This window comes from Lonchura striata, chromosome 8, assembly GCF_046129695.1.
Source record: "Lonchura striata isolate bLonStr1 chromosome 8, bLonStr1.mat, whole genome shotgun sequence".
Classification (NCBI taxonomy): Eukaryota; Metazoa; Chordata; class Aves; order Passeriformes; family Estrildidae; genus Lonchura; species Lonchura striata.
This window is the reverse complement of record NC_134610.1, coordinates 17,874,716-17,899,280: the sequence shown is the minus strand read 5'-3', so window position 1 is coordinate 17,899,280 and position 24,565 is coordinate 17,874,716. Positions and strand designations below refer to the sequence as shown.

Here is a 24,565-nt window from a genome sequence, read left to right as displayed (position 1 = left end):
GTAAATGGCCCATGCAGGGTATGAACTCACAACCTTGGCATTCTTAGCACCAGGCTCTGACCAGCTGAGCTAATCTCAGAGTCAAATCTTTGTCAGGATACTCTGAAAGTATCAAATAATCTCTACTAAAGTCAGTCTGTCTGTTTAAAAGGTCTTGCCCAGTACATAGGTGATCTCTCTCATACATTGCACAAGCAACAAATTGATTTTCTTCCAATAGGCCTGAAATGGAGCTGTTTCCCAAAGAAAGGACTCATTAACCTAGACAATATATGTATATGGGGAGCAGCTGCACTGTCAAGAGCTTTCTGTTTTTAAAAAGAACTAAATTTCCTTCATGTGAAGGGTCTTTTTAATTATTGGTATTGCTAAGGTAGTTTTTCCTTAAACTGAGCTGTCTTTTTCTTCCCAATATCTCTTTCTCTTTTTTTGTTTCATAAGGAAAATTAGTCTAGTTAGATGTGCAAGTTTGGTGGTGGATGAAGTATGGGTCAGAGGACCGTGGTTACCACATGGAGGTCTTGTGTGCAGGGGCTTGTGTTCTGAAGGTGGCTCTCCTAAGAGCCCTGCAAACCCACAAACACCTGAGCCAAGAAGAATAAGCAGCTTGTGATAGGCCAATAGAAGAGGACCTTTTCCTCTCAGTAGCACTATCCTGTTAGCATAATTCTGATTTCTTTCTGCTAATATAATGACTGTGATTTCACATAAAATACTACTGATTTACAGAGAAGAAAAAATACAATCAGGTTTGCATATGGGCCATGTCTATTATGACTTAGAGATTTTTCACATCCCAGTAACCTTACTTCATAGTTTCTTTTCTCATGACCTCCATCTCATAATCATCAATTCTTTACTCTTAAATTCAACCAGACTAATTCTCCTGATGATAATAATTACCTAATAGGTTCCTAGAAGAAATGGCTTAGTAGTTTGTTCCAAAATTCTGAAAGACCCTAAGTAAATGCAAATTATCATATCTTAAATTATCAAGCTAAGAACCCGCAAAAGAAAATAATTTATCAATATTGAAAGAATAGGCAATTTGCCTTGACAACTTATTTCAAGCAATTTGAGTGTGCAGGGAGCAAGATACATAGTAATTATTGTGTGTGAAATTTAGAAAAGGATATTTTCATAATTTTTTTCTCTAAGAAAAATCACTGGCATTTTAAAGTGAGTTTATTCTTGACAGTCCAAATTTATCAGTGCTCAAAACTCACATTTCCATAGATTAAACAGACAGCTTAAACATTCTCAGTATTTAGGAACTGTGTGTGGGGGATCCCTTGGGATTTCCTCATGCTGTAAAGCACATTGTGATCGCATTTTGTGAGTTCTCTGTTCACTAAAGCCCCTCCAGCCTGTTCCCTGCTGTTCTGTGTGTTGGTCCTAAGGGATGTAAGCTCAAATAAAGGCTAGTCTTGAAATATAAAGGTATTTTTAGCTTAGAGGAGAAATAAAACTGTATATGTATATGGTGTTGTAAGGAGATCCACAATAATTTACTTCAGTGGATTTGTGCCTGTGTCTGTGAGTGGATTGGTGTGTTTGGCTGTAGATATGTAAAGCAAATAATGAAAAACCTCTGCTCAATATTGCCTGTGTGAGAGCCAGACATACAGGTGGGCTCTAATTTGCATTCTCCCTTCCATAGGGTTTTATACAATTCCCAAATATGGATATTCTCAGTAGTACAACAAATGCTCTCCTTCCCAGGAGATTTACCTTTCCTAAGTATATATAGCAATAAATACTTCAACCAGTTAAGTTTCAGAAAAAGTATTTTAACCATCACCCTATTTATCCTTTAAAATCCCAAGTATATTGATTCACATTACTTTTCCAAATAAATCTGGATAAATATGCTAATATAAGAAAATGAGGATATTTGCCTTTGAAGTGGCTTGTAATTGAAAATCTTATATATACAGAATAAGCTACAGAGTAAAGAATGTAACCATGTAGATAAGAGTGCAAATAATATAAAGAAGAAGGTAGGTACTATTGTATACAGTAGACGTGAGTTAAGCAAAGACATGCTTTTAAAACAATGCAAGAATCTTCTTTTCTTAAATTAAGTTTTTCTAAAATCATGCTTGTTCCTATGCCAGGAAAGCAGGTTACACTTCTGGTCAGGAGTATCTCATATTTCAATTCTCAATATCTCAATTTCAATATAATTGCTTCTGATTCTGATTTTGTCTTAAATTTCTCCTTTGTTGGCTTCAGGGCAATAGCCATTAATCTTGTAATCCTTGGAGATGACATTTTTTTTGGAAATATGAAGTGGTTGACATTCTTTTTGTCTGCTGTATGTCATTACATTTTGACCCTTCTGGAAGACGATGGCTGTGCTGCAGCAGTGGGGAAGCCACCTCCTCTGTCTTGTCCTGGCTCCACAGGGGTCAGGGGATTCCTGGAGGGAGAGAGGATGTGCCTACCTGGAGGGCAGCTGGCACTTTCTAGGAAAACTTATGTAATGAGGGGATGGCTGGGGAGGAAAACCCAGCCAGCAGGGCTTGATCAGCAGGGGAGACAGAAAGGCAGGGAGAGAACAGCCAGGCAGTCCTCGGAGTCTGACAAAAAGAAGACTTTTCATGCTCAAGCTCTGTAACCTTGCAGCTGAAAACTTTCTGGCCTGAGTCAAAGTCTGGAGGAAAAGCTGCACAAGGCTATGGAATACACATGAGGATGCTCCTCTTTGGGGAGGAGCTTGTTTTTGCCTCTCTTTTAGCCAGGATGGCTGACTACTTCATGTCTCATGTCCTGGGCTGGGGAACTTATTCCTTGCAGGGCTCTTGTCATGCTCCTGGTGCTTTCTGGAATGCTGCCTTCAACAATGAGCCCATGCCAGTCTGTGTCAGAACTCAAGCTCATTCAAGGGCTTGTCACAAATGGTAAAGGTGTTCATTGTGTTGTGAGTGCAGGGTTGATCAGGTTATTGAGGTGTGACTAATCCACTTCCTGATTATCATGTATTTTTGAAATTATTTGTTTAACTTTTGTTTGTAAATGGGAAGGATTTTTCAACCAGCTTATAAAACTATTTTGTATTGATTTGCCATGAAACCCTGGGTTCAGTTGTAAACTACTCTCTGGCATAAATTGTCTGTAAATCTGTTAGAACAGTATGATGGGTTTCTTAATACATTGACTGAGTTTTCCTTGGTATTTTTCTTAATAAGTGAGAATGTGTCTGTCTGTGTCCAGATCTTTGTGCACACAGGTGATGACTCAATAGACATCCTTTAATCATTCAGTCAACTACTAACAGATTTCTTCAATTTTGAGGTCTTTTTACTTGGGCTTGCATTTGCTGAAATGAGGCTTTGGCCACAAGCACCCGTGCATATACCATCAATAAAAGGAGGCACAATGATTAAATAAAAAAACAATCTGAGAATTGGGCTTTGCTTCCTGAGATTTTACCAGATTTTGGCTCTGTGTAAGTACAAGAGCATGTTCGCATGACTGCCATTAGGCCAGTTTGCCTATTGCACCACTGGAGAATGGCACTTGCTTTAGCATTTCATGTCAGCAAAATTGGCAAGCTATTTGCAATCAATGGTAAGCAATCTGACACGACTTCTAATTGAGTAATCTACTAGCTGCATTATAGGAAAAGAGATTTTTAGATTTATTCTTGTAATTATACTTCCAATATTTCTTTATCATGTTATTTTATTATTTCAAATATAATAGTTATTTATGACTATGTAGAGACTTCTACACCAATTAAAGTCACTATCAGTGAATGAGATACAGACAGTACATCCATCCATCCTCAATGCTCAGAATATCTTGAGAATAATTATTCCTGTTTTTTTCCTTACAAAAAAATTGAGAACTTTTTTTTTTTTCCCAGAAACAGGGTTTTTAATGTATCAATCTGTGCCTTTCTGTATTCTTGAGCCAGTGCTGCTGCTGCTGCTGTGTGTCTTGAGACCTACCAAAATTGGTATGTCTCTCTCCTCTCTCCCCTTTGGTCCATTCCAGGTCATTACTTCTCTGGGAGTGGAATCCCTTAATCCACCAGCTCTTAGGTCAGGCCCTATGCTGTAATCCCATGAGTACCAACCAGTAACTACTTTTACAGGTCCAGGCATGGGCCCTCCTTTATCTTTTGAAGCCTGGAACAGTAGCTCTCATTAAAAGGACCCCCAAGCAACTTTTCAGCATACCAAAGTAAAAAGCAGGGGGTCTACACCCACATTCACATTCCAAAGTTTCCCTGTCTATCCACAGCTCAGTCAGCACCACCTTGTTGTTTGCATCTCAGCCAGGAGGAACAACTTGCTTTTCTTTACAATCTGTTCTGACTACTTATTAATTTTCCAGGCTGACAGTTTTTTCTCACTCTGGACTGTCTTTTCTATTTCACCCCAAAATGCTTTCCGGTCTGTAGGACAGGATCTTCTAACAGATCAGTGTTTTCTGATCTTCCTCTTCTCAGGCTTAACACAGGGAGTCCCTCTTTCTAGCTATAAATCCCATGCCAGTGTTTTGAGGGATGTTCCTTATCTGGGCCATTCTTTAATCTTTCCTTTCCTGTTCTTTACAAATCTTGCAGTTTCCTTTGACTGAACTCAGTCGATTCAGGTTAAGCAGCAACAGAAACCTGAACAGGAAAAACCCACTTTTAATATTCATAGGAGGATACAAGTATGTTTTTCCAGTTTGTCAACTGTTTCATTCAAAAGTGGCCAACGTGCTAGTTACTGATGCAACAGGCATGTGGTTTTTGCTTTATACACTGTTTCAGGTATATTTTTGTATGTCACACACAATACAGTGGTAATCTGGACATACTTATTATCTCTTTGATTACCTGAGCCCTTGGGTTCAGCAGGAGAGCTGCACCTATTCCTTGGAAATGTGCACTCTAACAGTGTGGATATGCAGATGAATACATGCAGAGTAGAATGCTGAGAACAGACTTAGTTCAGGACTATCAGTTCAATAGCTGCTTACTGCTGAGATATCAGGAGATATCCCATCAGGAGATGAAATTTGCTGAAAAAAATATTAGAGAATTGTATAAAGTCTCAAAGGTGATAAAAAAAAGGTAGTAGAAAAAAGGTAGTGGAGATAGTAGGGTATGTACAAATTAGGAGTGATAAAATGCTCCTTCTAGCTTGATTGGGCACTGATCCTATTGTCCAAGGTTTGTGTAAGCCTTTGTATTTATATCTCTTCCCTGCATTCTTCCTCCTGTGTATGCTTCTTTACAGTGTCTGGTTGAAACCCATGAAGAACCTGTAGCTGTAAGAAATTCTTATGTGTGGCTCATTCAAATGCTGCTCTTGGATCACGCTCTGGGGAGAGTCTGTCACATGGCCACAGCATTGTTGTACTTCTCTGCTTTTGAAAGCTGAGGAACATCTTGCATTGCAAAACTAGTGGGGGTGATTTGTACTGTTACAGATGATGCTGCTCTAATTACAGCTAAAGCCAGCCCAGGTTTTGTGTTAGTTGGCACAGCAGCCTCCACGAGTCAGCCTTGACCTAGGCTAGACAGAGTGACACCTCTGGACCTTTAGAAAATGCAAGAAGGCAAGCAAATGGGACTGCAGCTGGCAGAAGTCTCCACACTCCTATGGACGGTATTTGTCTTCTTTATATTAACACCACCCCCCATGCTTCCCCACCCCAAGTCAGAGCAGATCTTGCCAGACTAAATGGAATTTCAGTAGTAATAAGTATTAACACATGAGTCATAATGCTAAGTCTTATTTTAAATGGCTTGGAAGTCACAAGTGTGTTTTTGTTTTTTCTCATGGGGTATTTTGCTTTGGTTTTGGGTTGGTTTTTTTTTTGTTTGTTTGTTTGTGGTTTTTTTTTTGATTGGTTGGTTGGTTTTAGTTTGGGGTTTTTTTCCCTTTTTTTGGGTTTTGTTTTTTGGGGTTTTTTTTGTTGTTGGTTTTTTGGGTGATTTCTTAATAGGAAAGTGGATGAGGTGATTTAAAAATAAAATCTCCTTTAATTTACTTTGATTACTGGACTTAAACTGTCATGCAGCTTCACTCTGATAGTTTCTCTTTCCTTTTCCCTATTACAATAGCTTGGCAACTGCAGTGAAATGAACCTAAAGTGACAGCTTGAGACAAGGAGAAAAACTAATATACACTGTGGAGAGTGGGGACCAGCCAAGCAGGTGACGTCACTTGGAGGGGAACTATCTGAGTGTCAGAGCTGTCACAATTCATTCCCCACATATCAAATCTGCTCTGCTTTTGTGTGGAGCAGAAGCTTGTTACCTTAGGTACTTGAATCAAATATCCCTTTCATTTGTTTGTATTTACTCAAGTGTGTTCTTAGGAGACCAAAACCAGCTATGTCTGTAGACAGCAGTAATCACCTGGGTTGTGTGTGCTGGGCTGTGTGACCCAGTAATATCAGTGGCTGTCAAATGTTTGATCTTCTAATATGCACTCTTTTTTGCCTCTCCTGGACTGCTAGTCTTTTTGAGCATCCACTCTACTTGTCATCTGAAATAAGAGTACAAAGCCTGTGTCGTGTATACAACAGTCTTTGGTAGTCAGCCACATCTTCTCCTTTAGGCCATTGTCTTTTCAGCCTGACTGAAGCCCCCTGCTACTATGTGCACGAGCAGTAGAAACCCTGCTTCTTCCTTTTTTCTCTTCTGCCTATTTTCCTCTTTTGTTGAGTTCACACAGAACTCAGTGTTAGATGAGTGATAACATGTAGTGAAATGCTGTTAAATATATGGGATTCCAAACATTAAAATAACTCTCCTTTCTTGATTTATCTTTCATCACAGGTTGTCTGAAAGCCCAGAGAATTTAGCAATACAATGTCTGGGTAGGATACTTCTGTGCACTGAGATATAATAAGAACTCATTAGGGACGAGACGCTAAAAGGACAAGGTGGGGGCTGTGGCATCACAACTATGTTAAAAGCTCATACATGGAGTATTGGAAAGTATCGGAGAGGCAATTTCACAGTTACCACTCTCACTCATTGCTGTTCCTTTGAGCTGATGCAGGTGTCCACACTCAGTACTATGCACAAGGGCACAGCTATGTTGGTGTCCTCAAAATTGCCAGGTATTGTATAGCCTCATGAACCTGGGTTTTGTGTCTTGTCCTGTTTCCCTTTTTCTAATACCTTTGTGATCTTTTCTGGAGTTGTGAGCAATCCAGAGTCAGTGATTAGTCAGAGGTGGTCCCAGTTGCTTGCAGGGGAAAGGCTGGACCTCCTTGCTTTAACAGTTAATCTAAAGAAGGCTCTGCCTCTCTCTTCTGACCCAGTTCCTTGTTTGCCCACATGAAACCAGAGAAGTCCAGCTATAGTCATGGGCCAGACCTTTTGGACAGTAGACACTAATTATTCCTGTGCCTTAAAGGTTCTTGTTCTGAAAAAAGAACTGTCTCTGGGGCAGATACTCTTTTAAGTCATCTGGCACTAGCTAAGGGTGGGCTACTGTATTTCTGCTACACACAGCCATGTTTATCAGGACAGAGTCTTGATGTGTAAATGGAGCACAGCCTGACTTCTTATGTGGGAGTCTGGCACTTTATTGCCTTGTAGCTGTTTTACACAATGCCTACTTGCTTGTTAGCAGAGATCAACTCTGTCATATAATCAGGTATCTCACAACTGTAATGCTTTTTTACAAATATTAATGTATTTCTTTGCCAGATTTACCCAAGAGTATCCTATTCCCTACTCATATATGCAAGACAATCATCCTCTTCAGTTGTGTAAATTTCCAAGTAAACTGGGAGATGTATTGCAAGAATAATAAGATATCAACAAAGAACCAGAATTACACCCAGGCCTGTCCTGGCTTCCACAGCGCAGTGAAGCCTCCTGTAGTAGTAACTCTAGGAAGGAGCTCAAAAATTACCACAGCTGCTCTGCCTGTATGATTTACCAAGGAAAAAAGGAAGGAAAGGAAAAGTAGAAGAGCAGTGCCCAATAAAAACTAGTGCTGCTGATAGAGCAGAGGAAGGTTTCATTCAATCATCCATTCATTCATCCTCACTGCCCATAGTCCCTCACTTCTGGTCAGTGCTGCAAGAACTCTGATGCAGATTTTCCCCTGAAGTACCCTCCCCAGAGGTCACTTTTTTGCCAACACTTTTCTAATTTCTAAATCAGTTTCAGTTCAACCAAATCCAAATATACTAGAATAAGCTTTTTTTAAACTTCATTAGTGTGAAATCTGTTGCCATTTTGAATTCAAACCTACTGTCATATTTAAGGAACATATGGAAAACAGTCTGTACAGATTAATCTAAGGAGCATTTTAATGTGCCTTTCCTTGAGTGAACTGGTTATATTATGGATAGATATTTCCTAACTTGATAAGTGTTGAAACTGCAGGGAAGTGCTTTCAGACAAATTTATTTATTTAGCAGAATACAATAATGTATTCTGGATCTTGACTAGAAAGGAGAATGTGACACAGAGACTAACTAGTCTGTCATATGCTTGTATGCTTTTAATGTTTTAACTTATTAAATAAAATAATAAAATAAATAATGGTGCAATCCAGATCATTGGTATACATGACCCAAATGCATTGGCAAGATTTTGCAGTAATACTCAGGAGAAGAAAGGAAGGGATTTAAAGGGAGAAGGTAAATGAAGGAGTTGAGAGGTTTGCAAAGATAGACAGCCCAACTCTAAAGAGGAATTATTTAAGAAAAAATTATGTGAAATGACTGCCTCACTTCAATATTGAGCCTGGTATTTCTAGTCTGTTCTTAGTGAAAACCATAGCAGTATTTATTTATAAAGCTTTTAGGAGTATCCACTTGCTGTTCCTAGTTAGGTAAGAATGAAAAGAGCATCTCCCAGAAATTGATGCTTGCATTAATACTAGAACAGACTAGGACAAGAACTTGAAAGTTGTCTTTAAAGTTGTCAGTCCATGCAGTATGGCTGTGTTTTGTGTAAAGCCATGGCTCTGCTGCCTGCCTTAATTCAGGCCCTACGGATGCTTCCTGTTACCAGGAGCACTCTATGATTTATGCCCATGGATACGTAAAGCATGCCAATGCTGGATGAATGAACAAATTAACAGACAGCCTGGAGCAACAAGTAACTTGAACTATCTTGACAATTAAAAAAAAAAAGTGAAGGAAAGTTAAAGTGCAATTCTTATCTATTGACTAAGCCTGGGAAAGATAATAAATTTATAAATTCTTAAATTCTAGGTGGAACTCTTAAAAAAACAGATAAGGAAAACACACAGTATACAAATCCTGGGAATCCCAGAGGGTTAAGAAGGTAAGAAGTTACCATATATCCTACATTAAGCTACAATGAACAGCTCACTGTGTGTTGAGAGCTTATCGTGTTGCTGTGAAAAGGGCATCATAGGAGACCAGCAACTGCAGAACTGCTCTCCTAAAGTTAATGGACTTGGGGGTTAAGGGAAGAGGATTTTTTTCTGCACAAAGCATCAAGGACATTTATTTTAATAAGTGGCAAATTTTGATTTTTTTTTTTTTCCCCACTGCTGGGCTCTGCACTCAGAAAAATTGTGCTTGTCAGTGCCCAGAAAACATGCTTTCCAAGAAAATAAGTGCTATCAGTTAGTGTAGTCTGGCTAAGTTGTGAGTCAAATAGCCCTGGAAAATGTACTTATTCTAGGAGCAGTGGAAGGCAAAATGTATGAGAGAGGGAAAGAGAAAATTCTTCAGTTGAAGACTGAATAGCTGTATACAAACTGTGATTTCAATGGACTTTATTGTACTTTGATCATGCTTTTACATTTCAGTTGGTGTCATGTTGTAAATAGTAACTGAATTTCATAAACAAATGGCCCTCGTGAAGCAGGCTACGATGGTAAAGTGAAGGGTATGGATGTCTTTTTAGGATGTGAGGAAATCTATTTCAAATTCTGTCATTAGTTTCTTTCCCTGCCCCCTATTTTTAATAAAATATATAGCCCAGCAGCCTTTTAGCTAGAAATTTCTATTTAATTCAGTTTTGGAGGGGTTTTATTTGAAAGTGTACATTGATATTTGAAAGTATGTTCCAAGCTGGGTGATGTGGTGGTGTTCTATTTTCTAATTTATGTGACACTCATTGAGTTGCTGTATTTGGCCAAGTATAGTTCATTTTTGCATGCATGCTGATGGATTCAGTGGCATTGTACAATAAAATTTTTGAGTTTAAGCATAGGCAGTTTGCTCTAATTTGATAGTGGTTGAGAAACATGAATCACGATTTATATAACAGTAAACATGGAGAGTGACAGTGGAAATTATGGAAGTGCTGATCGAACCTGTACTCCTGATAGCATCCATATCCAGACCATTATTTGCTTCTTTCTTTTTCCCTTGCTAACCTAAACTGTTCCACTTGCTTGCTACTTGGATACTTTCCTCTGTTTGGATGTTTGTCTCTTTGGTTCTGTGTTGTGAAAATGTCCCCCAATGCTCTCAGCTTACAGGTTTTACTCAACATATATTTAAAATATACTACTACCCTGTCTCATGCTATAGAAAGGAAATCCCATGCACATTTGAAAAGCTGTCTTTAAGACTTCAAAAGTCTGCTTTAAAACTTTCCTTTGCAAAGGGGCCTGAAAAAAGTAGACCTTTGAGTCACTAATGAACTGATGTCAGCGATGCTGCTGATGAGCATTGTCATGTCATAATTCTCCATAAGTCTATACCCTTACATTGCCTTTTGGTTCTCAGACTGAAGGACATTTAATCAGGAGTCATCTTTTTGATCTGGGTTTGTGCAACTGTTGTCACAATAAAATCCTGGTCTGCAACAAACACTCCTAGGCTATATGGTAATAAAAATAAACTAACAGTTGTAAGCATAGCCTTACTGTGGGGCAAACTGTCAGTTATTACAATATTACTTCTAATTTCTTTATGATGGGCTCAGTAAAATTCAAGAAATTCCTAAATTTTGTTTGATGAAGAATAGAAAGACATCAGTCATCTTCTGCAGCATGTGTCTGCCAAGTCACCAGATTTTTGCTACTGTTTTTCTCCCATAGAGTTAGTAGTCCAAATCAGTGCCACATATTCCTAAATAGGGACATCTGTAATGGGCTTCTTGTCCTTTACATGCCCCCTGCCCAGATTCCATCATCACTCTTCTTCTTTCTGTGTTTTTAAATGATTGCATTTCTCATATTAGGCAAATCCTGTCCCTTACCTGGATGATGTCATTAATCTTCTTTTACACCATGATATATTACTAAGTGACATACTGCATTGTATATGTATTGTTACTCTACTCACATGCTTATTGAAGACATTGCTGGCATGTGGAATACAAACATCAAGTCATCTGTGAAAAAGTTCTTTTTAAAAATCATGAAAAGTGAGTGTGCCAGCAGGACAGACTGCCCTTTTTACTGTAGATTAAGACACAAAGGGATGAATTTTAAGAAAACCAGAAACACTTGCCAGGGCTATGCTGATCAAATTGTTTGTGTTTGATGCTTTATATTCCAACCTGAGAAGTCTTTGTGGTAGGAATGTAACCTTTTTTTGGCTCATTTTCTAGTGCTGATTGTAAAATTACAAGTTTATTCATTGCAAAATGTTGATTCTTTTTCCACCTTGGTGTTAAACTGACAGTTTTAAAAGACCTGGTCTTGTTTATTGTTTAGGAAGCAAAAAAATATCTTGACTGGTTCTCTGTATAACAAAACTCCTTTTCTTAACTAACAGAAGGTTGCAAGCAAAAATAACAGCCATAATATTGGGGACTAATTTTGGTATAAAGCATGAGCCATATTATAAAATATTCAATTCAGTTGAATTTTGAATGGTGCCAGCCAGATATTAGTATCTCCTGGATGAGCCATGCCATGTCATTCAAAAAAAATGGGGAGCAGCATTCACTTTTTGTCATCCAGATAGCAAAGAATTTCATAAATTGAAATGCTCTTTGCAAGTGTGCAATCTAGCCTCCTAGCACTGGCTTGGAGACCATATTCTAAACAGCTATGTCCAGCCAGCATAAAGCAGCATAATGTAGTCATCAATCCTCTTTCCAGTGATGTTTTACACCACCTTTGGCTCTCTGTCATGCTACATTTTTGCATAGGATTAAGGTATCCCTGAACCTTGGGGAACATCCATCCCATACCAGTCCTCTCTTGGAGCCTGTAATTTGAGAACTAGCAAGATGCTAATTAAGGATTGAAATATATAAATAGTTGGTAGAGATTATCATAATGGGGACAGAATGCTTTTATCTTTAGTTGTCCTCTACTGAATTGTGCTTTCACAAACTTTTAGCCCACAACTGGCTCAGTTTTTAAACTATTGCTTATGTTTTATCTTTGTTAGAGCCAAATACTGTGTTAAGTAACTTGAAGACAACTGAAATGGAAAGCTCCTGCTCTGTAGGCTTTTTTTTGTTTGAGAGAGGAAAAGAAGTCAGTGCAGTGTAATGATGTTCTGGTGGACAATAAGTGAAAATATTGTCATTGCTTTGGAGAACAATAGAGTTTGTCTCATTCAAAATATGTCTTTCATGTACTGAAATTCCATTTGTTAAAGCTCTAAAAGTGTCTTTCACTCCTTTCTTATTACCTATTACATTGTAAAATAAATTTGTTATGTATTGTTTATTTTAATGAATATTTAAGCGGATTCCCTAATTATTTTAATAAAAATATTTTGATATAATTTCTGAATATTAAATAATGGACAACAATATTAACTGTGCTTAGAAAATGTTAAATTTAGTAGTACTTGCAGACATTAAGCCATCAGTGCTATTTGAGGTGTTTCAAAACCATGCCCCCTTTAGAAGGCAGGCAGCACTAAACATTCCTTCCATAGCAACTATATTCATAGCAGCAAGCTACCAGAGTCAGTCAAACTTAATAGCCTGTCAGACATTCCGTGCTGCTGATAGGTTGTTGGGGTTTCCACTGTCAGATTTTTTTCTGAAGTTACAATCCAGGATAGGTGAGTTGCAATTTTTTTTACTAGTGTGAGGTTTTTGATCAATACTACAGTTTCTCTGAAGAGGGACCTGTGGGTAGTGATGCCATATTTTACTTTAAAATGCTGTGATGTAAATTTGGGGTTCTTTCCTATACAGACTGACAAAAGACTTTTAAAAAAAATTTCTTCCCTGCCTCAGCTATGTACTGTCAGTTAGGAAGTCCAGAGTTCTGTATTGATGTTTGAGACTCCTCGTTTGTCTTCTGTGATGGGATCAGGCTGGAATGCATAACATGTCAGTGAAGCAGCATGGCTGGTGGCATCATGCATGGCAGAGAAGGCCTGATCCCAAGCAAATATTCTCTGAAGTGGAACACTCAAAAGACCAAACCTTGTTCATTTCTAAAATGTAATTTTTAATGTGTTTTGATAAATATTGCCAGGAATTTGTATTTTAAGCTCATAGAAATCTCTATTAAAGAAAAATCATACTCAAAACAGTTCATGAGAATACAATTTTCTTCATTTCTTTGAGGCCTTTTTTGAGAAATATAAAACTGTCAAGGAGTGGCATGAAACTACAATATAAAGGCTTCACATTAAAAATTCAGTTTTGTCTTTCCCTATCAATATTTCTAAAGGAAGAAAGAAAAACTCCTAAATTCTAATTTTCAAACTGTAAGTCTAGTGTTACACAGCAAAGATGTGAAAGCTTTTGTTTACTGCACTTTTATAGTCATGGCACTGCAGTCTAAATGAGCCTTTTATTCATGTTACTATAGCATGTAATTCAAGTACCTGACATTAACTTGTGAAGGATACCATTGGTTTCAAGGTACCACTGAGGCCATGGATACATGAAAAACTTAGTGTGAGATAAACCAGAGTGCACATTTGCTTTGTCCTACTGTGTGTAACACTGCCTCTCTGTGCACTCTCACTTCATTCTAACTGTGTGCTACTTCACTTCTAACAAGGGGCAAGATTTTCTGCTCCCTTATATATATAAACATCTTCACGTCAGAGATATGTGCTTCCCTTGCCAGATTCCTCTCCTAATTGAAATAACTTACATGACCTTGTGTCTGGCTAGTTTCTCACATCTAAAGCAGTACCTAGTGATGTACTTGTAACTGGTGAGATTAGCATGATATATTTTAGAAAATAATAAATTCTATGATAACTTATGACAACTGTTGCTGTCTGGTGCAGAATCTCCTAAAGGTTTGGTTGTTGTTCTTTTTTTTTTTTTTTCCTTGTAAATAGATGTCTCTGAAGATTTATATGTCTTTATGTTAATTAATTACTTTTCCTCTTCCATTTAAGCTGCTGTTCTCAGTTAGGTAACAGACTGAAACATTCTAGATGAAGGGTGCAAATCACAGAATTATGAATTAATATAACCAAGGATGAGGAAAAAGAGGCCCAAATACTGTCAGAACAGTCTTCCATTATTGAATTTGAAGTGATAGTGAATGTAAATTAGGTAATGAACTCAAATTATGTAGACCCAACAGAGACTAGGTCCATAATAGTGGAGTATAGGAATTTCATTTCCTTCTAGAGCTTAATACAGTAAAATCCCATGGTGTTATATACAGGTAGTTTAGTTGTACTAGATGAGGTATTTTCTTTGAAGGCATAAATTGGTCATGATTTTAGTTAGGTTTATGACCTTAAGGATGACTCTTACTGCTGGTAAGTTTGTTTGCTTGGTTTTTTGTTGTTACCTTGCACATTGCTATAGAGAAGTAGAAATTTTGCAAGAAGAATTAAACTGTCTTGCTTAATCTTTTACTTCTAAAATATTGCTATTCTAATTTCAGAGTTTTATTATCTCCTCATGCAAAAAAAACATTGTAACTTTCACTCTTCATTTTTTCAAAGCAATGATAAGAAAGATAATAATTCTGTCTCCTGCTAACACCAAGGTAAAGATTGGAACTTCTCATTAGAGTCTATGCAGAATGTAAAGGTTTATACTTCACCACAGAGAGAGGGTATATCACCAGAATATCCCTCTCCTGTTCACTCTAGGGAAAGAAAAACTTCTCTTTGTATTTTAGGATAGTCCTATTTTAAGAACTAGTCCATGGAGCAAGAGTTTAATGTAATTGCTTCAACTGCAATGCAAAGGGAAACTGGAACATGAAAATAAGCACAATCAAAGAAATAATATTGGCACTTGAGTGTTTTTGAGTTAATTTTCAACAACAAATTAATAATTTTTCTTCCCTCACAAATCTTGTATAAACATAAGTAGTATTCACAAAAATAAACAATAACTCAGATGATGAGAAAAAACCCAACTGTATTTCCTGCTTTGCTGGGGCCTGTGCCATAGCCTAGTTATTGAAAAAGCAAAACTGTCCCTGAAGTGAACCTTGAGAAGCAGTACAGCCGAGCAGTGCTGTGACCTGGTGTATTATATGACCATCTTTCTCCCCAAGCCCTCTTGGAGGTTTGGAGTGTGCAATAGAAGGGAGGTTTTTTCAGGGACTGGCTGTGAGAGTTCTGGTTATCTAATATACATGCTTGATTGTGGAGATGAGATAACACCTGTCTGACTGCAAACACTGGGTCTTGTGAAGGACTCTAGTGTTGCTTTGTGAGCTGAGAGAGCCACTCTTCTGAAAGGGACTCTGAAGCAAAAAAGAATGTGCCAAACCACTTCACTTGTAATAACCTACAAATCTCTTTTTACAAAAATCAGAAAATAATCCCAAAAAATAGGCCCTACTTCCCATTTTCCTCCCTTAAGGAGAAGTTGGTAATTTTTTCAGTCTGCACAGTGAGGAAGTTGCTGTTTTTCCTGGTGCTGTCAGTCTGGAACCATTCTCTGTTTATCTGAGGACTCCAAATTTATCTCTTAGAAAAGTTGTGTCCATTGTCAGTTCAGAGAGCCAAGTTACTATGTGTACCAGGGATCCCAAAAACAAAACTGAATTTTCATTATATTTGGTCACCGACATCTGCACAATTCACATTATTAAAATCAGGCCAGTATTTCATATTGTGCACCAAAATCAGCCCTTTTACTTTTGAAATAAAGCAGTTGATTTTTAAAAATATTTCTTACAATATAGATTTATGCTCACCTAAAGATCTCAGTTCCCTGATGAAATTTCTCCAAATACATATATAAAGATTCTTCAGAGAGTAGAAAAGAGGTAAGAAATCCCTCCAGAGCAAACAATGAAGCCTCTTCATTTCAGAAACTCTTTCGCTTCCCAAAGGCAATGGGGATTTGATGGACCTGGCAGTCTTAATTCCCAAGCCAAATTCCTCTTACAGACAAAGCCCTGCTGGCTAAGCCATTCTTTCATATGCAACAAGCTCCAACACCGCTTCTGATCCAAAGCTGGCAGTTTGACACAAGAAGAGAAGTGATTTCTCAGGTGAATATATTGCAAACCATGTCTCATCTCTAAACATCTAGAGGTTTTTTTTTGTCTCACATGCTGAACAAGGGGAGTAACATGGGTCCCTGTGGTATATTCTCTGTTCAAGGGAACAATGACTCATCATTATCTAGTGAATTTTCACAGGGAACAGGAATGGAGCCACTCAAGAGCTATTCTCTGTAGCTGGCAACTACAAATATCTCAAAAAAGTATCAGATTTGGATGTCTCAAAGGATAGTAGTTAATAAAAAACAAACAAACAAACAAAAAAAACACCCTGCATTCTAATTTCCTTTTGATCCATAGCTGGGTTGCATACCCTGGATGGTAACATGACTTGTCAGGCTGCCAGAAATGTAAAGCCTATAAGTTGTTGGAGTTCAGTAAATTCACTAAGTTTTTAGTGAATTTTCTGGGGAAAAAATGGTTTATTAGTTTGTAGCTATCAAGGAAATCTTCACATACAGCTGTTTTTGTTTCTTGGCTCAGTGTTTATCTGCACTGATAGAGAGAATTTATATCCAGCAGAAGCCATATACCTCATCAGCTTTTACTAAGCATCTGTTGATAACTCACTGATTTTAAGCTAATAACTGATACTATGGAATGCTGTCATAACAGAGCAGTCAAAATTCAGGCAAACTGCATTTGCCCTACAAGATGGTATTTGTTTCTGTAAGAAAGCACAGTTTTGAACTTACATCTGAGCAATCTGATTTCAAATTCTTCATTGCAATCACAATCTAACTCAGCTTTCAAATGAGTGGAGGCACGTGGGATATATGAAGGTGTTATTTTTCACAAACTGTCCTGCCATTGGGATTTTTCAGATATTATTATGGAGCAATGTTAATGGTTTAATGTTAATGTTTACATACAACTTCTCCCTGGCTGTATTCTAGGCATTCTCCAGCAATTAATGGCCTGTTCCATCCACACATGGAGCTCCAGCACAGGGCACATGGACTCCTGCAATGACAGGGTTCATAGGTCCAGCCCTTCTCTATACTCATCACTGATCATATATTCTGTGTTTTAACAAGCTCTGAATATGGCTTAGTAGTTCCTCATTATCATGCTTTCCATTCTGAATGTCTTTCTCAGCTTGGACTTTCCCTCTGACATCTTTCTTTGCAATTTGTTCTCTTAGCTATCTTTATAGCTATGTGCTTTATGTAAATCCACAATGATACTGCTTTTGCTCTCTTCATCAGCCATAAGAAAATATTTTCTGGTGTTTCCAGAAGGTTTCTTCACAGCCTTTCTCCTTTTCTCATCTTAGTAAAATTAATGCTGAATTCCCTATTCAAGTCTTCCTAAGGGAGCTTTACTGTTCCTCTATGTTGTGTATGATGGGTCATCACTTTCAAATTATGAAATTATGATTTGATGAAGCATTAGTTCCAGGGAAATGGTGATACTGAATCTGTGTTTGTCCACCATGTATTTAATAGGACAAAGCTGGTCACAGGTTTTTAAATGTCATTTGGTACTTCTTGAGTTTATACTTGAGGTTGTTCTGCAGCCTTTTAAGTAGAACTACTTAATATAACCAGAGGCTTTAAAGCAAAGACAAATGGAAATAAATATGTGCCACAAAAATGGCAACTAAGAAATTGGACAATTTCTCAATCCTTTATGTCAGTAGTTTGCCTAAGAACTAAGTAAAAACTTTCAAATTTAGGCCAACATGATGAATTGGTCAAACATGCTGAGCAACCTGATCCTAAAGCCTACCTTGCTTGAGCTGGGGGTTGGACTACAGTGTTCCTGAGGTCCCTTCACATCTGAATTGCCTTATGATCTTTTTGTGAGTTGATGAGAATGAATGATTGACTGAGATATCTGTGATACGTGGAATGCATTTGCTGGCCCACCTGCTGTTGTGATTGTTGAGAGATACCAGTGCTCATGAGGGAACTTTAACTCACTTGTGTCACCAGTTTTCTGCTTAGTTCCATTTCTTGTTATCAATGTAAGAAACAGTTAACAAATCACAGAGCAGACTGAGAGCCTCTGATAACTTTTTTTAGCAAAATATGGAAGTGTGTCACTTTGAGTTACACTTTTATTAAGCTATCATAGCATTACAATTACGTAGAGTTAAAAAATAATTTTTTGTCCTATTCATGATTTTCCCAACAAGGTCCTAATTTCACTCTGTAGAAGTACAAAAGCAACCAGGGAACTACTTTAAATTTTAATGAAGAGACATGTCCTTCTTTCTAGGAGTTGGTCTACTTCTCTACTTCTATGTGGTGGTAAGTGGGAAAAGTTTCATTTTCTGTTATACTGCTGTCATCCTCAGAAGGTTCATAAGCTTCAGCTGCTCCCATATGGCACAACCACTCTAAGTTTCTCAAGGAATTCTCTGCAGTTGATCTCCAGAGGTAGTTTGTTATTGGCTCTAGTTTTTGTGGATGGCCTGTGGTTTACTACAGTGGCATCTTGCACTCAATAAAAGTACATTCCATGAACTTCTTCCAGATTGATAGGTACAGCTTACACAAAGATCATGTGTGACCACAGGACCTCATACCTGATGTTATGATCTTTGCCACACAACCTGTATATGTGTTCTGGAGTGCTGGTTCATTAACAGTGACATGACAGGAAAATTATGGGGTTTTTTGTCAATGTTGTGAGCGTGGTTCTTAGACTAGAAACAGGAAAGATACTGAATAGCAATTGAGGCTAATAATGTGAATAATTTTGAAGCTTGTGCAGGGCATAAATAATTAATCTTACAGTTTTTGATAGCATCTGTTTACTGTGTCACAGAAAGGAGTTACTTCTCATAACGAGCACCTCATGGCTTACTAAAATTTTGTTTTGTCTCACACATCAGGTACCATAAAACTCAAAGTCAACACCATGCAACTGAACTGGGCACCTCTACACCTCTTTTCTTCTTCTTGTTATTAATTCCTGAGGGAACAATCAATGGTAAAAAGACAACTAATATGTCAAACGTGACAGCAAATTGATTTGTCATGTCAAGCTAATTTAAGCCAACTTTTCAATTACAATATTCATGTAACTTTGCACACATTTTTATACCTAAATCATAATAATCTCAGGAACATTGGTAAACTGTGCATTAGGTTGCATATTCATTGAGGCTGAGTTCCCTGTTCTGTGCAATTCAGCACAAGCAAAGATCAACACTAAGAATTTACTTGCAACATTTTCTGAAAACTTAAAAGTTAAGAATCTTTAGAAAGCCCATAGAAGTGGACATGTACGTGATACAAACTAATATCCAGTAAGTTTTGTCAAGATCCAGATATTAGTTACTTCTGGAACCTGAGCATATAATTTGAAAAAACATTACATTTTCTGCATGTACATATTCCCTACCCATGACTACACAATACTGGAAAAAATGTATGTTTCAAAGCAGAGAGCTGTATCTATTTCCTGATTCTATCCATAGTTGCATCCTAATACAAATACCTATTTTATTTTGATTTCATACCCCCAGGCAAATGCATTTAACTGTAGTGCACTGGCTGAGAGATCTGTTTCACATTCTGTACTAGGATATAAGGTTTTTAAGAACATACAAAGTGTTCACTTGTGGATTCTATCATGGCAGTGTGCCTCGGAGCAGCATCGCAACCTCTCCAGAGCAAACTTAAATGATTTAGTGCAAAATTTAGACTATAGCACAAATGAAAACTAGGAGAAAAATGTCAATAAAATTGCAAGGGAGAAGTAAAGACTCTTCTAGCACCTTGAAACATTAGCAATTTTATTCAGAAGAAATTGCAGTATATGCACACTTCCACTGCATGAAAGGTCATGAATCTGCCTTCTGCACTCAGTTGAGCTATTATATTAAATAAGAAAATTCACCCTGGCTGCAGCTGTACTTATGTACATCCCTGTATGCTTCCCAAGGGAATATTGGAAGAGTGGATGGCTGCAATATATTCTCTCTCACCCATGTACTTTTGCTAATCACAGCCCTTTTTTGCCAAGAAAAGAGACAAACAAACAAAGTTATACTGTTAAGTAACATCAGAAGTATTTTGAGAACATCAAAAGTAAAGACAAACTCTGCTGAAATTGCAATTACGTGCTCCCTTCAACCAGGATGCCCATATTTATGGGCAGTCATACCTGGAGAGGTATCCAGGCCCTAATACTCCAACTCAATGCACGTAATGTTTCTCTGGCATGCCTATGTTGATGCCCATCTGCTGGAGTGGCATTGTGCCACTTGCAAGGTAATAACACAAATTCAGCTGAAGATACTTGCCAGGCACAAACAGGTTTGTAAGCTGAGCCTTCAAAACTCAGTGTTGTGAAAGATCTTTTCCTCCAAGATCCCTTTGGGAAAATGCACCATGTTATTCCTATATGGATGGGTTTCAGTACTCAATGTCGTGTCTTTTCATATCAAGTATAGGATACACACAATGGAATACTGCTGTTATCCCAAAATAAACAGCATTTGTTCTAGGAGGTTGGTGAGACTGAAGTGAAATTATACAATCTCAGCAGTAATTAAGATGATATTCAAAGCAATAACAACAACAACAAGAAGAATAACAATAATAATGGTAGTAGCATTACAACTGCATTGCTAGCTGCTCTTGAAGACAGAGCAGCTAAGGAATTAAAAACCTGATATTCATTACCCATTCTCAGTTGGTCTTCTGTCTACTGAATTTTCACTGTAATGAATCTTATATTGTAATAAGGAAAAATTCAGTAATTTTTAGCCAAAGTAATAGCAACAGGCTGAAGTTGAAAGGCATCTCTGGAGTTTGTCCAGTCCTTTGTTCAAAGGTTACTCATCTAGAGCCAGTTGCTAAGGGCTGTCTTAAGCTGGGAGTTGAGTATCTCTAAGGATGGAAACTTCACAGCCTCTCTGATCAACTTGTTACAGTGTTTGACTATCATCACAGTAAAAAGGTAGGGTTTTATGTTTAAATGAAATTTCCTGTATTTCAATTTGTGTCCTCTTGTCATTCCACCAAATACCATTGGCCTGATTTACTTTTTGCTCTCTCTTAAGGTTTTTATACACACTGATGAGACAATGAGCGTTCATCTCTCTCAGCCTCTCCTCATAAAGATGCTCCAGCGCCTTAATTACCTACTTGGCCTGTTGCTGGATGAGCCTCAGTAAGTCTGTATCTTTCCTTCTTTCTTTTCCATGCAGGAAAAAATCAGAGAAGCCAAAGCTCAGTTTGAATGTAATTTGGCAACTTTTGTAAAGGATAAAATGTTTTTACAAATATGTTAACAGCAAAAGGAAGGCTAAGGCCAACCTTTGTTCTCCACTGGGTCTGGGAGGGAACTTAGTAACTGCAGATGAGGAGAAAGTGGAAGTTCTTAATGCCTTCTTTGCCTCAGTCTTTAGTGGGAAGACAGCTTGTCCTCAGCTGTCCTCCTGGGCTGGAAGATGGTGTCAGGGAGCAGAATGATCCCCCTGTTATCCAGGAGGAGGCAGTCAGAGAATTGATGAGCTGCTTGGATGTTCATAAATCTATGGGATGAGATGGGCTCTACCCCAGGGTGATGAAGGAGATGGCAGATGAGCTTGTGAAGCTACTCCCCATAATTTACCAACAGTCCTGGCTCACTGGTGAGGTTTCAGATGACTGGAAGTTGGCCAATGTGACACCCATTCACAAAAAGGGTGAGAAGGAGGATTCTGGTTAGGCCAGTTATTCTGACCTCAGTAACCAGTAAGGTAATGGAACAGTTTGTATTGAGTGTCATCACACAGCACTTACAGGATGGCCAGGGTATCAGACCCAGCCAGCAGGGTTTTAGGAGGGGTAGGTCGTGTTTGACCAACCTGATGTCCTTTTATGACCAGGTGACCTACCTGGTGGATGCAGGAAAGGCTGTGGGTGTTGTTTATTTGGACTTCAGCAAGGCCTTTGGCACTGTCTCCCACAGCACACTCCTGGAAAAGCTGCAGCCCATGGCTGGGACAGGAGCTCTGTGCTGGGTTAGGAACTGGCTGGATGGCCGGCCCAGAGAAGGGTGGTGAATGGTCTGCGTCCAGCTGGGGACACTCACCAGTGCTGTCCCTCTGGGGTCTGTGCTGGGGCCAATTCTGTTTAATATCTTTGATGACATGGATGAGGGGATTGAGTCTTTCATCAGTAAGTTTGTGGATGACATTTAGCTGGGATCATGTGTCAATCTGTTGGAAGGTAGGAGAGCTCTGCAGAGAGACCTGGAACAGTTGGATGGATGGGAAGAGTCCAGTAAGATGAGGTTTAATAAGTCCAAGTGCTGACTCCTGCATTCTGGCCACAATAACCCCTGCAGCATTATAGGCTGGGCACGGTGTGGCTGGGCAGTGCCCAGGCAGGAAGGGCCCTGGGGGTGCTGGTCAGCAGCAGCTGAGCACGAGCCAGCAGTGAGCCCTGGTGGCCAACAAGGCCAGGGGCCTCCTGGCCCGTGTCAGGAATGGTGTGGCCAGCAGGAGCAGGGAGGTCATTGTGCCCCCGTACCTGGCACTGGTGAGGCCACACCTTGAGAGCTGTGTCCAGTTCTGGCCCCTCAGCTTGGGAAGGACCTTGAGACAGAGGAGGCAACGAGGCTGGAGAGGGGCTTGGAACACAAACCCTGTGAGGAGTGGCTGAGGAGCTGGGATATTTAACCTGGAGAAAAGGAGCCTCAGAGGTGACTTTATCACTCTCTATTACCTCCTGAAAGGTGGGGGTTGGTCCCTTTCTCCAGGCAGCAACTGACAGAAAGAGAGGACACAGTCTTAAGCTGCACCAAGGGAAATATAGGTTGGATATTAGGAAAATTTTTTTTTACTGAAAGGGTGGTAAAGTACTGGAATGGTCTGCCTGGGGAGATGGTGGAGTCACCATCCCTGGATGGGTTTAAAAAAAGATTTTATGATTTGATGTGGCATTGGGTGCTATGGTTTTGTTGCAGTGTTAGGGCATGGTCTGGACTTGATGATATTGAAGATCTCTTCCAACCTAGTGATTTTGTGATTCTTGACCAGGAATGACCAGGAATTAACCCAGCAGGCCAGATGTTTCCCACCAGGGTTGTGCAGAAGTAAAAAATCACCTCTCTCAACATCCTGGCAACACTATTTCAACTTATAACTGGAAATATAATAGATTATGAAATAGTAAAATATTATCACAGTTCAAAAATACTATCAAGTCCAAGATTATGAGAGAGTCTACAATCTTACCTTCAGCTTTAGTGTATAGCTATTTTTCTCAGAATTTATTTTAAAATATCATCCAGAAGGTGTCTTCTAAAGCATGTCAGGCATCGGAACAGGGTGCCAAAAAAAGTGGTTGAGTTGTTATTCCAGGAGGCATTTAAAAGACGTGTAGATGTTGCTCCTTGGGACATCATTTAGTGATGGATGTGGCAGCACCAGGTTAATGGCTGTATTTCATGAGGTATCTTCCAAACAAGACAATTCTATCATTCTAAGTTACATTGCAGTATTAACTATTTTAGATTTTAAAAAAGTATTATATGTGTTGAGAAGTTTATGTTAAATATATATAATACTATAAATATAAACATGTCAAATGTTTTGAAAATGAAAGTGAGTGCTTTAACTACTAGATAACCAGCTGGTTATCTAGCTTGCAGTTTTACATATAGTCACACACTTAGCCCTTCCTTCCTGTGGTTAATTGTTCCTCCTGTAAAGTTAAAGGTTACTAGTATAAAACAGGGTGGGGAAAAAGAGAGGCAGAAGCTGGTTTCTCTCTAGTGCAGAGTGTATAACTGCTAAAGACAATGACACATAAGAAGTTTTATTTTTTTCAAGATCAAATCCTATATGCCACAATCTGATATTTCTCAATTGTCTTAATTGGTTGTGACTGTAATATTCTTTCATTCCATATGAACTTCAGACTCTCAAAACAAGCTCAGTGGGGCACAAAAGGCTACAATGAAATGGGTTGTGCATCATTAGATGGTGGGTAGAGAGTCTTAACATTCTTTTGTAGTCAATTGTGATCTACCGCTGTGGTTTCAAGATTGAGAATGTTATCCTGTCAATAAGTCTTCTCCAAAGCTAAGTTTTTGCAAGCTGGTACAGGATGTAAAAACTTATATTTTGCCTACTTTAAATGAAAATTAAATACAAATGTGTATTTAAACCTTGGTAGCCATGGATAGTGAAGAGGGTGGTATAACTTCATATTTGTGTACGCGTCTTCCTCACAAAAATTCAAACCACCAAGAATTTGGGAACTTGCACACTTGACTTTTTCTTCATAAAGATA

At 38.5% G+C, this 24,565-nt stretch overlaps 1 long non-coding RNA gene across 1 annotated transcript in view; it reads left to right on the top strand.

The window, feature by feature from the left end:
- Positions 1-24,565, top strand: part of LOC144246697 (uncharacterized) — a 233,201-nt gene that overhangs the window by 198,497 nt on the left and 10,139 nt on the right. Inside the window, exon 3 of the long non-coding RNA XR_013340366.1 lies at positions 21,343-21,452. This is a non-coding gene — a long non-coding RNA (uncharacterized LOC144246697). The remainder of the gene's footprint in view (positions 1-21,342; positions 21,453-24,565) is intronic.